At 42.7% G+C, this 13174-nt stretch overlaps 1 protein-coding gene across 11 annotated transcripts in view; it reads right to left on the bottom strand.

The window, feature by feature from the left end:
* The window catches only part of RBFOX1 (RNA binding fox-1 homolog 1), a 1986757-nt gene that overhangs the window by 733327 nt on the left and 1240256 nt on the right, over positions 1 to 13174 (bottom strand). The gene's annotated exons all lie outside the window — the stretch shown is intronic.

Genomic DNA, 13174 nt, shown 5'->3' with positions numbered 1-13174 from the left:
ACAGTGTAACAGACCAGCACGCCTCCAGACGTAGATTGCCACATGTCCCCTGGGTGAGGGTGGGGGAGTCATGTTGGTTGAGAGCCACTGGCATTAGAAGATGGTTTTATGCTGTCTGAGTTCCTAAGGTCTTCCTCCTAGGTTTCCGTGATGTTTTTCTTTATTGATCTATTATTACATCTTTGTCAGTTATTAAAATTCAGCTCTAAACAAGAAAAATAAAAAGGAGTGACCGTTCCCCCTCATCAACCTTCATTCTAGGAACTAAGCAGGAGGAACAGCTGCGCGTCATTTCAGACCTTCCCGGCTGTGCACGTGGGAACACACACAGTCTCTCCGGGGGCACCTGGGTCTACACACGTTTTAAGAAAATACATTTATAGGATGCACAGGATTATGCCAGTATCTGTTTTCATTTTATAAAGAGTACTTACACTTTTCCATACTAGGACTCATAAATTAATCTTATTCTTTTTAATGGTTGAGTAGTGTTTCACTTTATGGATGAGCCAAAATCTACCCAAGCGAGCTATTGATAGACTTTGTGTGTGTGTGTGTGTATATGTATGTATACATGTAATACACATACAGACACATATACACTTTTAATTGCATAGATTAGTATATAATATACTTTTTTGTGTGTATATACATATGTATATTTTTGTATACATACCATATATATATATATATACACACACACTACAAAAAACTACACTGAATTTACTTCCTTACATATTCTTGTTCCTTTGAGTGTATATTTGTATTTATGTAGATTAAATTCCTAGAAGTGGGACTTCTCAGGTTTCTCTTTCTTCAATGCTATTTTTTTTTTATTACATTTTATTAATTCCCTTGCAAATGCTTTCCCTTTTGGGGTCAAATGGCACATCTAGCCTTTCTTTGGTTTCTTGAGAGTTCTCACCATCCATTCATTAGACAGTCAGAAACAGGGACTCCGCAAGGAGCAAGGGACAGGGCTGGGGTCCCGTCTGTGAGTTACCAGTCTCCCTCCTTCAGCCCCAGTTCTCGCTGGCGCCTGTCTCATGCCGCCCGCACCTTGTCTTCTTCTCTGCTGGGACTTTGGGTCTGCAGGGCCTAGAGCCTTTTGCCCACTTTTCCCAGGGTCTGCGGTGTGCCAGTATCATGCTAAGTGCTGGGAAGAATTGAAGACCACAAAGCAGACAGGATTTGTCCCCAAAGGAGCATACGGTTTAGTGATTTAACAAAGGCATTAATCAAAATTGCTTAGAAATATATGTAAAATTACAACTGGAATTGCTGCTGCCCAGGAGAGGAGCCCCGTGTTCCATGAGGGATAACAGCGCGGCCTGACACAGTCTGAGGTTTGGGGGCAGGTGTTCCAAAAGAAAGGAAAGTTCACGTGGCTCCAGGGACGAGGGAAGCATTAACCAGGGGAGGGTGATGGAGGCGGTGAGACCCATGTGCGGGCTCCGCCTAGGCAGACGCCCGCTGGTGGAAGAGGAGGTGGTCCGTGCACATCAGAAGGGATCTCAGGGCAGGTGGAGGATAAGGAGCCAGGTGGCTTGCAGTGGAGGGTGAGGCTGGGAGCAGGATGCTTTGAGCCCTGCAGGCTGAGAGACAGGCTTGGCAACCCCGAGAGAGGTGCTGGGTTTGGGGAAAGTGCTGGAGAGCAGGGAGTGACATGGTCATTTCTGAGCTTTGAACGGATCACCCTGCTGAAGTGTGATGGATAATATTCAGGAAGTCACCAGCTGTCACCACAGGGAAGCCTCCAGGAACTGAGCAAAACTTGTCTTCCTTCCCTATAAGCACTTCTCGTCCAGGGATAATTCTGGGTCCGATCAAGGGCAGAACACGTTTTCCCATTTCTCCTTTAATGGATTTCCCTTCTTCATCTGTGACCACTGGCTTTTTTTGGCTTGCTTTTGAGAAGAGCATTTTTCAGCCCTTTGGAGAGCATAGTGAAGGGAAGAGCTTTCAGACAAAAGAGGATGGAGGAAAAAAAAAAAAAACCTGGCATCTGCTTTTATTAGCCTCTAACAAGGGAATTCATTAATTTAAAAATGTTTTTAAAAAAGTGTCCTCTTTAGAAGAGTATGATAGCTTATAATAAATAACTGGTATGAAATCGGAGGTGACCAAGAGGCTTAATAAGCATACACGAAGAAATCTTCCCATTCCAGATTCTACTTAACTCAGTGCCCAGACTGCTTTCTCCCCAGACTAAAAAAGTTAGTTTACAGCATGGCTAATCTACGGCGGTGCAATCATACTTCCACCTTATCAAACATCCCCACATATTTCCTCCAATCGCTCAAAAATGGAACATCGGAGATTTAGCTTTTATTTGGAAAATTCTTTATTCATCATATGGAAACACATCCAATTGCATTCGAGGAATTCAATTTAAAACTAATTTATCTTACATTGATGTTTAAATTCATGAGACTCCACATAAAGTCATTCTTGTAGTGTAATAAATTCGGAGTCAATATGATAATTATTAAAACAGAAATGAGCGTGAGAAAAATAAATCGCGGGGTCTTAGAGGGAGTTCTGTCTCGCCTGAGCTCGGAGGCTTGTAGCAAAGAGGGAGAGAGAAGAAGAAGAAAAAAAAAAAAGTCAAGAGGGAGAGGGATGTAAGAAGAAAGTGAGAGAGAGAGAGAGGTCGAGACTGCGTCTGCACAACCAGGTATCTGATGCTCACTGTGGTCCAGGCAGTGTTCAACGGTCTTTCCATCTCTGAGCCTCATAACAACCAATGGGGATGGCTCAAGTGATCATAATTCCAGCTAACAATTATTGAGAACTTCCTGTGTGCTAAGCAGCGTTGTACACTCTTTACAGGCATCAGCTGGCTCAGTCCTTACACTCTGACAGGGTGAGATGACTCCTGTCCTCCCCAGGTGAGAATAAATGAGGTCGGGAGACATAAGATGACAAGATCAAGTTGGAATAAACAGGAGGTGGGGGAAGCAGGAAATGAGCCCAGGGCTGGCTGGCTCTACACTCTCAGCCACGATGCGGTGTTGCCCACCCCACACGTAGAGAAGGGATAGCATTCTTGCAGATGCAGCCACTCAGATCTTCAAAAGTTCAGCACCCCATGGTACAGCTAGAATCTGAATTCAGATTTGCCAGACTCCTAAGAAATCTTGCTGACACCTCCATCAGAGAGCTCCCCCAGGATCTCCATTCCCCCTCTGGACGAAAGACCAAAGTTTCTGAGTAAGATCACACTGTTCCTGCCTCCACTGTCTGGGATTCCTCCCCACCCCACCCCCTACAACCTTCCCGTGGCTGCCAGTGTCTTCAAGATCCCCATCGCGTTTTCACTGCACTGATCGCCTTCCTCCCCCTCCCTTCTTCAGCGCCTACCGGTTTCTTTCCTGGCATTATCGATCGAGGACTTAACGCTTTCTGCAGTCATACAGTGAAATAAATACCCACGAACTGGGACATGATACTGCAGTTTTTAAAAGGAAGAGAAAATGGAACTCAAAAAGGCTTCCAGTATGGAGGTATCTGGACTTTCATTATGAAAAGAGACTGTTTCAAAAGAAGGGTTTCTTGCCTCTTCTCAGCTTGCTTGTTCTAAGCACCTGTCCCTTTTTCCTTATCATTCGTTTTCTTCTCCCTTTCCAAATCACCCCCCAAATGACCAATCATCTCTGACTTTTCCACTGATTCTCGCAGTGTGTGTATTTTAAAACATCAGGAACAGTGGTCTTCCACGGGGAGGATGTTGCCCCCAGAGGACATTTGGCAGAGCCTGGAGACATTTTTGGTGGTCAGAGCAGTACGGAAGACGCAGTGCAACTGGGAGATAGTGAGTAGAGGCCAGGGATGCTGTGAAACACTGTGCAATACACACAGCAGTCCCTGCCCTCAACAGAAAAGTTTCTGACCCAAAATGTCAAATGTGCAGAACCTCTGATCAGGAAGACACACTCACACTGTTGACAGTGATTGCTTGCAGGAAGGAGATGGGGACAAGTGGACAGTATGGCTTTTTAATTCTTTCCCTTCTGAACTGCTAACAGGGTTTCTTTTCAACCCACACATATTATTTTTGAAACCTTAGGACAAAACTAAGAATAAGTATTTTAATTGTTTTTAAACTTTCTCTTTAGGAAAAGGTAAAAAAAAAAGGTTTACGTGAATTTTTTAAAGGAAAGAAAAACAAATAGTAAATATAAGAAAGATTATTTTTAAGGGACTGGGTGATGAATCCAAAGCAGCAAGTCCTGTGACAGGGAACTGATCAGTTGACTCCTCTCCACACTGCGTTGACAAAAGAGGACAATTTTAACTTACAGACTTTTATTGTTATTTAGTACAAGAATGATTAAGAAAAAATAGGGGAGATGTGCTTAGCATATGAATGAGAAAAATGAAATCTGGAATTTACTGCCAATCGCCACTTTGTGTTCAAAACAAAGTGACATCTTGAGTTGTTGCCTGGTTGGTCAGGCGACTATTTCCGTTCTTGAAATTTCACTTCACCAGTCTGTGACTCGAAAATGTACAACGGAGAAAAAGATGTGGAAAGCCCCAGGAAAGAGAACTGTGCAGGCCAGCCCTCCTTTCACTGACACGGCCAGCCCCTTACCTTTCAAGACGCAGACCAGATGCCACCTCTTCCAGGATGCTGCCCCTTGCCCTGATTTGTGTGGTCTGCCTTCAGAGCGCCCGTTCCTGCAGCATCCTGTGATTCCCTCAACTCCAGCCCACAGCACAGAGCCTCATTTTTCTCTGACAACCTGTCTAGGTCCCCTGAGGCAGGGACCTCTCATTATCCATCTTTGATTCTGCAGCAACTACAGCATGGCTTGATACTTCATAGTTATTCCAGACCTCAATTGAGTGGTAACTAATTAAATGAATGAATGAAAAAACAGACAGCAGAATGAAAAAAAAGGAATAAGAATGGCTTCGACTCACCCCCCAAAAACTCAAGAATAGAGAAATGCTAAGGCAAGGGGGAATGTGTTTAAGAAAGGCAGGAGCTAGCGTAGCCCCTGATTCGTAACATGAGGTGGGCGGGGAGCGCAGCAGGGAGAGGGGATTCACCCAAGCCCCTGCCCAAGCTGGGGTCCAGGGCTGGTCCTGTCTTTTACCGGCTCAGAGCTTGATAAAACAGCTACTACTCCCTGATGCTCTGTTTCCCATTTGCACAATGGAAATAACAGTAGTGGTGAATTCATGTGATGGTTATGAACATGAAATCGGAATCACACATATGAAACAGCGAGGGGAGTGTGTACGTGTTGAGTAGCTATTAGGGATCATTGTTTTCGGCGATGAATTCTAACGGTTATCAGAGCAGTTCTCAGCAGCAGCAGTAATCCAGCACGTACTCATTAATACTAACGCATGCCCTTCCTGTGGCTGACTCTGCCAGGCGTTTTCAGGCACAGAGAGATCTAAAACTCAGCCCTTGCTCTCGAAAGGTTTAACGTAGCTTCAGAGTCAGACCATCCTCACCTCTGTCCACGGGGTCTTTTCCATCCCTCTCCCTTCCTCCAAGCCTGGGTTGCCAGGGCAAGTCAGCTGCACTTGAACCTTTAAAAACACACCATAATGTGTAAGTATGAATTAGCATGGGGTTGTCTAACCTTGTACCTTATGAGCAGCTTCATCTGCCATAACTTAGACGGTGATGGGAAATAAAATGCAAGCACGGCGAAGAGCTCACTGTGCACGGCAAGACATGTTTTATCTCTAGCCACGAAGTGGAACTGCATTCCTGTTGTGAAACCCAGATTGATGCATGCGTTTTATTTATAACCCTTTCTCTCCAAGTTCCTCCAAGTTACAAGCTAGCAATGAAAGTTTGCAGTGGCTTTTAAAGGGCCTGCTGGCATCTTCCCTGACAGCCAAATTCTTGCAAGTGACAGGAACAGAGCACAGGATGGTCCAGAGTGACAGGCATTAAAGAATGGATGTGTCTGAGAAAGAATATTAAGGATGGAAGGAGAGAGGCAGAAAGTAAAATGCGTGAGTGTGGATTTTCAGGCTGAGCCCACCATACTGGTACCTCAAACTGATTGTCATCTAACCACTGGAGCTTCTCGCCTTCAGCATCACCTGGACTCTAAGCAGGAACAAGAACTGCTTTCTACTTCCATCTGCCCCTTTCTCAGTCTACCTCCCCCAGTGGCTCAGAAAAAACCCATGCAGAACCATTTAGCTGGCAGTGCCTTCAGTTTGGTGATCATTTCTCAATCCTGTACATCCATACTGCCCCGTTTGGTAACATGGAAGGTGTGGCAGCCAAGAAGCATCAATCCCCAAAGAGTAGAGATAACCAATTCAAAGACTGGAGCTCAGGGAAAAAGTCCAGCAGTTCCTCAAATAATTAAACATAGTGTCACCACATGACCCAACGATTCCATTCCTAGGTACATACCCAAAACAACTCAGACAGGTGCTCAGAGAAACACAGGTACATACCTGTTCATAGCCGCACTACTCACAATAGTCAAAAGGTAGAAACAATCCTGGTGTCCATCAGTGGATGAATGGATAAACCAAATAATGGTCTATCTAGACAACGGAGTATTAGCCACCCATAAAAAAGGATAATGTATAGCTATATGCTACAACATGAAGGATCCTCAAAAATATTATGCTAAGTTTAAGAAGCCAAAGACAAAAATCATGTGATATGATTCCATGTATATGAAATATCCAGAAAAGGGCAAATCCATAGAGACAGAAAGCAGATTAGTGCTTGCCAGGGGCGAGGGGAAAGGGAAATAGAGAGTACCTGCTTTAATGGGCATGGAGTTTTCTTTTGGGGTGATGAAATGTTCTGGAACTACATAAAGGTAGTTGCACAATAGTCTGAATGTACTATGTGCCATTAAATTGTTCACTTAAGCATAGTTAATTTTATGTTATGTGAAATTCACCCCAAATAATAGCCAAAAAAAAAAAAATTCAAATACTACAGTCATTTTCCAATTCTGGGACATAATAGGTCAGATACCAAAACCCAGTAAAGGAGAGATTAAAAAAAAAAAAGCCACCAGAGACCAAAGTCATGGTCATAAATGTGAAGAGACTTTGAAGCTAAAACAGGTGTAAGAATAGAATCCACGGGTGTAGACTTACATTAAGGGCCTCAGCCCAGAGTCAGAGACCTGGCCCTGAATCTCAGTGCTACTGTTTCTAGCTGTGTAGTAATAAATACTTCACATTTCTGAGCCTTGTTGTCTATACTGGAAACAGATAAGAATCTTCTTTTGTTGGGTTGCCTCAAGAATCAAGTGACAATGATTGCAAAACTCTATTGTAAGTCATTGCGTATAGCACATAATAAGTGTTCAATAAATGGTAGTTTTAACTGTTTTATATATATATATGCTATATATATAATTAATTATCATGAGTAATCATTATGCATGGAACATGTGGTCATAGCTGCCAAGGATGACAAAGGTCAGACCCATACATCCCTTCTTGAAGCCCGTGGACTACACAGAGACCACTATTTTCCTGGTGATGAAAGAAGGATGTGAGGGTGACCCCAACTGCACAAGCACTTCCGACGCCTCTGCTGACATCATGCCTGCTAACATTTCAGTGGTCAAATTAAGTCACGTGAGCAAGACCAGCATAAAGGAGACAGGAAATACATGCCTCGTACTCAAATGAGAGGAACACGGCAAAAGGCATACAGGCAGGGAGCAATGAAAAATTTGCAACCATAATGCAAATACACCACGACATCCCATGATACTTTTATTCCCATTTTAGAGACAGGAAACCAGACACCAAAAGCTGAGGAACTGTGCCAAGATCATTTAGCTTGGAAATGACAAAACTGGGCTTAAAAGCACAATAAAGGGACACAGCGAGATTCTGGAGAGATGCGGCAGGAATGGGGTGTGAGGCAAATCTTCACTGAAGGCGTAGCCCCTGCTATCTGATATGAATCACAGTCAAAGAGTGTTTGATGAATCCCTAAATGATTGCTACGAACAGGATTTCTGTAGCCAGAAATGAATTTAAGAAAGAAAAGGAAAGTGCTTAAAGCATCCAACTTCAGGGAAGGTCTGCTCCAAAGCAAGTTTTAGAACAATTATTTCCATCATGAGGTACTAAAAGAAGGTGATGCCTGCAGCTGACAGTTAAGCACCACCCTTCTACACGAAAGAGGTGTTGTGGTTAAGTGTATTTGAAGTTATGACAGATTGAAGTGATCAGAAATGCATCCCCCGAGTTTCTGCTTTCACTTTAAAACCTCCAGGAACAAACCTCCTTGCCTGTAATCCTGTGGACAATTTGATGTATCACAGGACCAGCCAAGGGGTTAGCCCTTACTCAGAACCCCTACTCCACAATGTGCAGGCTGTCATGTCAAAGCTTTCTTCCAGAGGGCCAGCCCTTCCTTCTAAGAGCCACCTGGATCTGAATTCCAGTTAATCATGTGAAGGTAAATTGGGGCCAGTCTTGTAACAACGAAACCCGACACTGACTTTCATATAGAAGCCTTTTTTAACAGGCACTGATGCTATGATTCTTTTAAAATGGTAACATACCCAGAAAGGAGCTCTTCTCCCTGAAGTATTTCCCAATCTTATTGCTAAGATTCTAGATCTCGAGATCTTCAAGCATCCGACTTCTAAAAGCTTAGCACTGCCTTTGGCATCAATGGAGTGAAATTATTTTTCTAATTGTACCCTTTGGCATAGACACAGTGTGAACAAATTTGAGGGGAATTAAATTTTTTTCTCCTAAAGTAATTATTAAGAACAGAATATTAGGTAATTACAATGAGGGTTGGCTACAAACAATGGGAGAATTTTTGCTTAGCAGTAGAGGCAACAGAGTGTAATGGTTAAGAGGAAGTGCTCTGGAGTCAGGCAGACCTGAGTTTGGATCCCACCTCTGGCAAGTCATAGGTGGGCAATCTTGGTCAAATCATTTAATGTCACCAATATCAGTTTACTCCTTTGTAGGAAGATTCAGTGACAAATTGTATGGATAGAGACTGCACACGTCTAGCACAGAGGATGGCGTAATGGTTGAGAAATGCAAATAGATCACAGCACTCATCTACATAATGTCTTTCAATGGAGTCCCTGCTAATAGGACACAACCCATGAAATGGACATGGTCCCACAATTCTCAGTACCTCTCTCTTCCCCAATCTCACCTCCAGCCCTGCCCCTCCTCCCACGTTGTAGCCTTAAAGACATCTTACTTCACTTCCTCAGATTCCCAAGACCTTTCCAGATGCTGCTGTCTTTGCTTGGAAGGCTCTTTCCAGTTTAGCCTGATGAACCCCTACTCATCCTTCAAGCATCTTCTCAAACATCGTTTTGAGGAAGTCTCCCTGGATTTGCATTCAGCATCTCTTTCTCCTGCTCTCCTGGCCCCAGTCTAACTTCCCTTCATGGCACATATTCAACATTGTAATTATTGATTTCTTTAATTAATGCCTCTCTCCCCACCCCTATTAGACTCTAAGACGTGGAGCTGGAGACCATGTCTAATTTGCTTCCTAGATTGCTCCTAGCACCGAGCATCAAGCCTGACACATAGTCGGTATTCAATGGTTATTCAGTGAATGACACACAGTAGGTATTTAATAGTTAGTTATGCAATGAATGGGTGGAAAACAATGTCACAGAAAAGAAGTAAAAACATTTAGGTCTAGAGCAGGAGCACTGTCTCAATTAGCTTTCTTGCTTTTAGTTTAAGGAGCACAAAAGGACATCTCTGACTCTTAGATGCCTCTCCCCCAATTTTCCCTTCATGTTGCTGCACTGCAGAAGAAAATAATAATTATTATCATTATAATGATTCAATGAGATCATCTCATGATATTGGCTGGTTTGGTGCGTTGTTGTTTTGTAGTTTTACATAAGCTCCCTATGTGGGCTATTAAAGAAAGTAGGGACAAATGAGAGAAATTAGGCATCCGCTTTCACTCCAGGATAAGTTGTTATGTTTGTCTGAATCTAATTTCCCTTTGTCTAGATCACTGAACCGAACCTCAGATATTACCAATGCCAAGATGAGAGTGTTAGTGGTGAGGCCTGGTTAATAATTTGCTGGGTAACTTCAGGGAGGAAATGCAACCAGTCTGGGCCATTATTTCTCTTTCTTTACACAACAGGGTGGTTTTTTGGCTGAGCTGACATGGAGGCTGTGAGAGGGTAAACAACATCGTCTTGCTCTATGCTACTCATTCCCAGTGGACCCTTCCTGAACTCTGTATGTGCTTCCTGCCACCAACAAGCCCAGAAGGTTTTATTTTATTACTAGAGAAGGAAGGAGAGGATTTTGATAGGAAGTGGGGTTCTGGGACTTGGAAGGGTGATAAGAAAACTCAAAATGGAATAGAATTGCATCCACCCCCTACTTGCTTCCTGGGGTTAATTCGGAACCACCTGTGGCCTGTGGATGGGGGGTTTTAGATGCAGAGGTGAAAAAGACTTATTGTCAGCCCAAGCAAAGCTACTTTGGGGACCAGGTGACAAATCATAGCATAGAGCTGGAAGGGGGGCCTCTTGCCCTGTCTCTAAAGAAAATGGAGGGATATTGAAAATTGGAGACAAAGAGTGAGGGAGAGAGAGAGAATGAATCTCAGAGAGACAACCAAGGGAAGAAGCTCTAATGTCTGATCATATCAAGCTCAACTCAGGACAAGTTGGTCGGCTCATCTTGGTGGTGTTTATTCATTTGGACAAAAGCGACTTTCTCCAATTTCCAATTTCACAACTTCCAGAAAGGCACTGGGCTGGTGAATTACACTTGGTGCGACAGCACTCTTCCAGAGAATTGGAATGAGATTTTTGGCAGCTAAAGTGTTTTTTAAAAGCCACTGCTTTCTATGATTGCCCCCATCTCGTAAATGACTCTGTTGCGGAGAATGACCAATTCAGGGACAATGCAACACTCTCCCTCTACAGCTCCACAAACCTCACCTAAACTTCTCAGATTTCAGGTTGTTCTGCACTGTGTTCCCAAGGGCTTCTGATGGGGGTAGTAATTCTGTACCAAGGTGCATTGCCACTTTGGGTTTGACTTTACATACAATAGAATAAATTCTCTGGTGCTTAGAACTTACTAAAGTCTGCCTCCTGGGATGAATCACAGCTTTCCAATGTAGGTGGGGAAGAGGAAGGGTTTTGGAGCAAGATGAACCTGGCTTATTGTGTTACTTTCTCTGCTTCCTCACTGTCCTCAACCTCGGAGCCTCAGCTTCCTCTTTTATAAAATAATATCTATCTCACTAACTAAATGAAAGAACGTAAGGAAAGTGTCTGGCGCAGTTCCTGGTGCTTAGAGGAAATACACACTAGTTTCTTTCCTCCCTTGGTTTGGGAGTATCTGACGCTGTTCCCTACTAAGGGTGTCATAGTAAGTATTGATTTGGCTGACTGCATATTGCAAGGGATGTGATTTTCTGTATCCTGGAGATTCTCTATTTCACGACTTGGGAAAGATGGAGACACAGAGTTAAGAGTGTTTGTCTCTGCAAAGACAAATAGGGATACTTGGGGGCAGAGGTTGAAAGAAGAATTGTTCTTCATTGTGTACCATTTTATAACCTGTGAAGTCAGATAAGGATGAATGTATTATCTATTAAAATTTAACTTAAAATGATAACCAGCACTCACACCCCAAAACAGGATGATGAATTTGGCAATCAGTTCCCATCAGGCACTATTTATTGAGCATCCATGCAGTCACTCTCTAGATTATCAGAGAAAAATGCTGCTGTTGGCCTTTCCATCTAATAGCCCCTCACTGGGGAAGCAGGCGGGTAAGCTCATTGGGAAATAGCCTGTTCACTTAAAGAAGAAGAACTCTACTCTGATGGGTTTTAGGAAAGTAATCCAGCAAGAGGAGGATCAAATGGCTGCTTCAATACTGTGGGCATGATTGGAAGGAAATCAGAGCGAGAGAGATAGTAGCAAGGAAGGAGAGGAAAAGCGATGAGGCAATTCCAAAGGTTTGAGACCTGAGCTGAGAGTGGAGACTACCTGCTGGAGGCTACTTGACACTGTAATGGAATTAGAGGCACACATAGGGTTATAACATGTATCTCAATATCAAACACCAAGCAAATCCACAGCAACAAATGAGCGCCCGGACTCAGGATTCTAACCCTTTACTCAGCCCCAACTTTATCCCAGCATTGCCTGTCTCAGTAAATGGCACCACTATCCACCAAACAAACCAGAAAGCAGAAGTCATCTTTGACTCATCTTTCTCCCCAGATCCCTATTACAAACAGATACCAAGTTCTCTTGATTTTATGCCTGAGATCTGTGGAATCTGTTCATACATTCTCTTCTCTCTATCTCCCCTAACATCTAAGCCTAAGATGGCATCACTTCTTGTTTTGTAAGTATTGTAGCAGACTCTAACTGGTCTTTCTGTTCACTCTCTGATCTGTTTCTGAAATTGAAACCAGTGCTTCATTAAAGCAGAAGGAGGTGGGGGAGAAGAGGGATGTGGGGGAGGAGGAGGGGCTGAAGAAATCATTAAGTTAGAAAGCGGTTCCTCTGGGAATATAAATAAAATGATATTATTTTATTAATACAAATGTTACCATTTTAGCACATATCATAATCCAAATGTGGTACTATACATGAGTATAGGATATACAATAAAAGTAACATGATAACATTTGCAGAGAGCAATCCCAAAAACTACTTTCTGTTTTTCTCAGACACAATCCACCTAAGGTGGTGAATGCACACAGATGGTTTTATTTACTCATCAGAATAGTCCCAGCAACAATTCTTTCTGAAATTATTTAATATTTATTAGCTCAAGGTAGAATGAAAATATGTTTTTTTATAGAACATGATAATTGTTCTGGTTCCAGATTTTTCCTATCATAAAGGAAAGTTTCCCATTCTATCTCTGGAAACACTGACTTTCTGTGTGATATTAAACAAAGTGTTCAACATCATCAGACTAATATAAAGATTAATAATGATTTTCAGGAAAGAGGAGTACTCATAAAAATCTTTAAACAAATACTCACTATAGAAGATTAATTAATTCCCCAATTATTCTCTTATATTGTGACCTGTGACAATTCTATAGTAATTTCTATTCCAGTTAATTCTAAATCATCTGAATATTCTAACTGGTTCTTGGATGGGTCATCTTTTTGAATCGTACGTGAGTGCTGGATGAGATCTTACACAATTGT

Source organism: Camelus bactrianus, chromosome 18 (assembly GCF_048773025.1).
Source record: "Camelus bactrianus isolate YW-2024 breed Bactrian camel chromosome 18, ASM4877302v1, whole genome shotgun sequence".
Classification (NCBI taxonomy): domain Eukaryota; kingdom Metazoa; phylum Chordata; class Mammalia; order Artiodactyla; family Camelidae; genus Camelus; species Camelus bactrianus.
The sequence above is the reverse complement of the archived record's forward strand: the minus strand, read 5'-3'. Positions and strand labels throughout refer to the sequence as shown.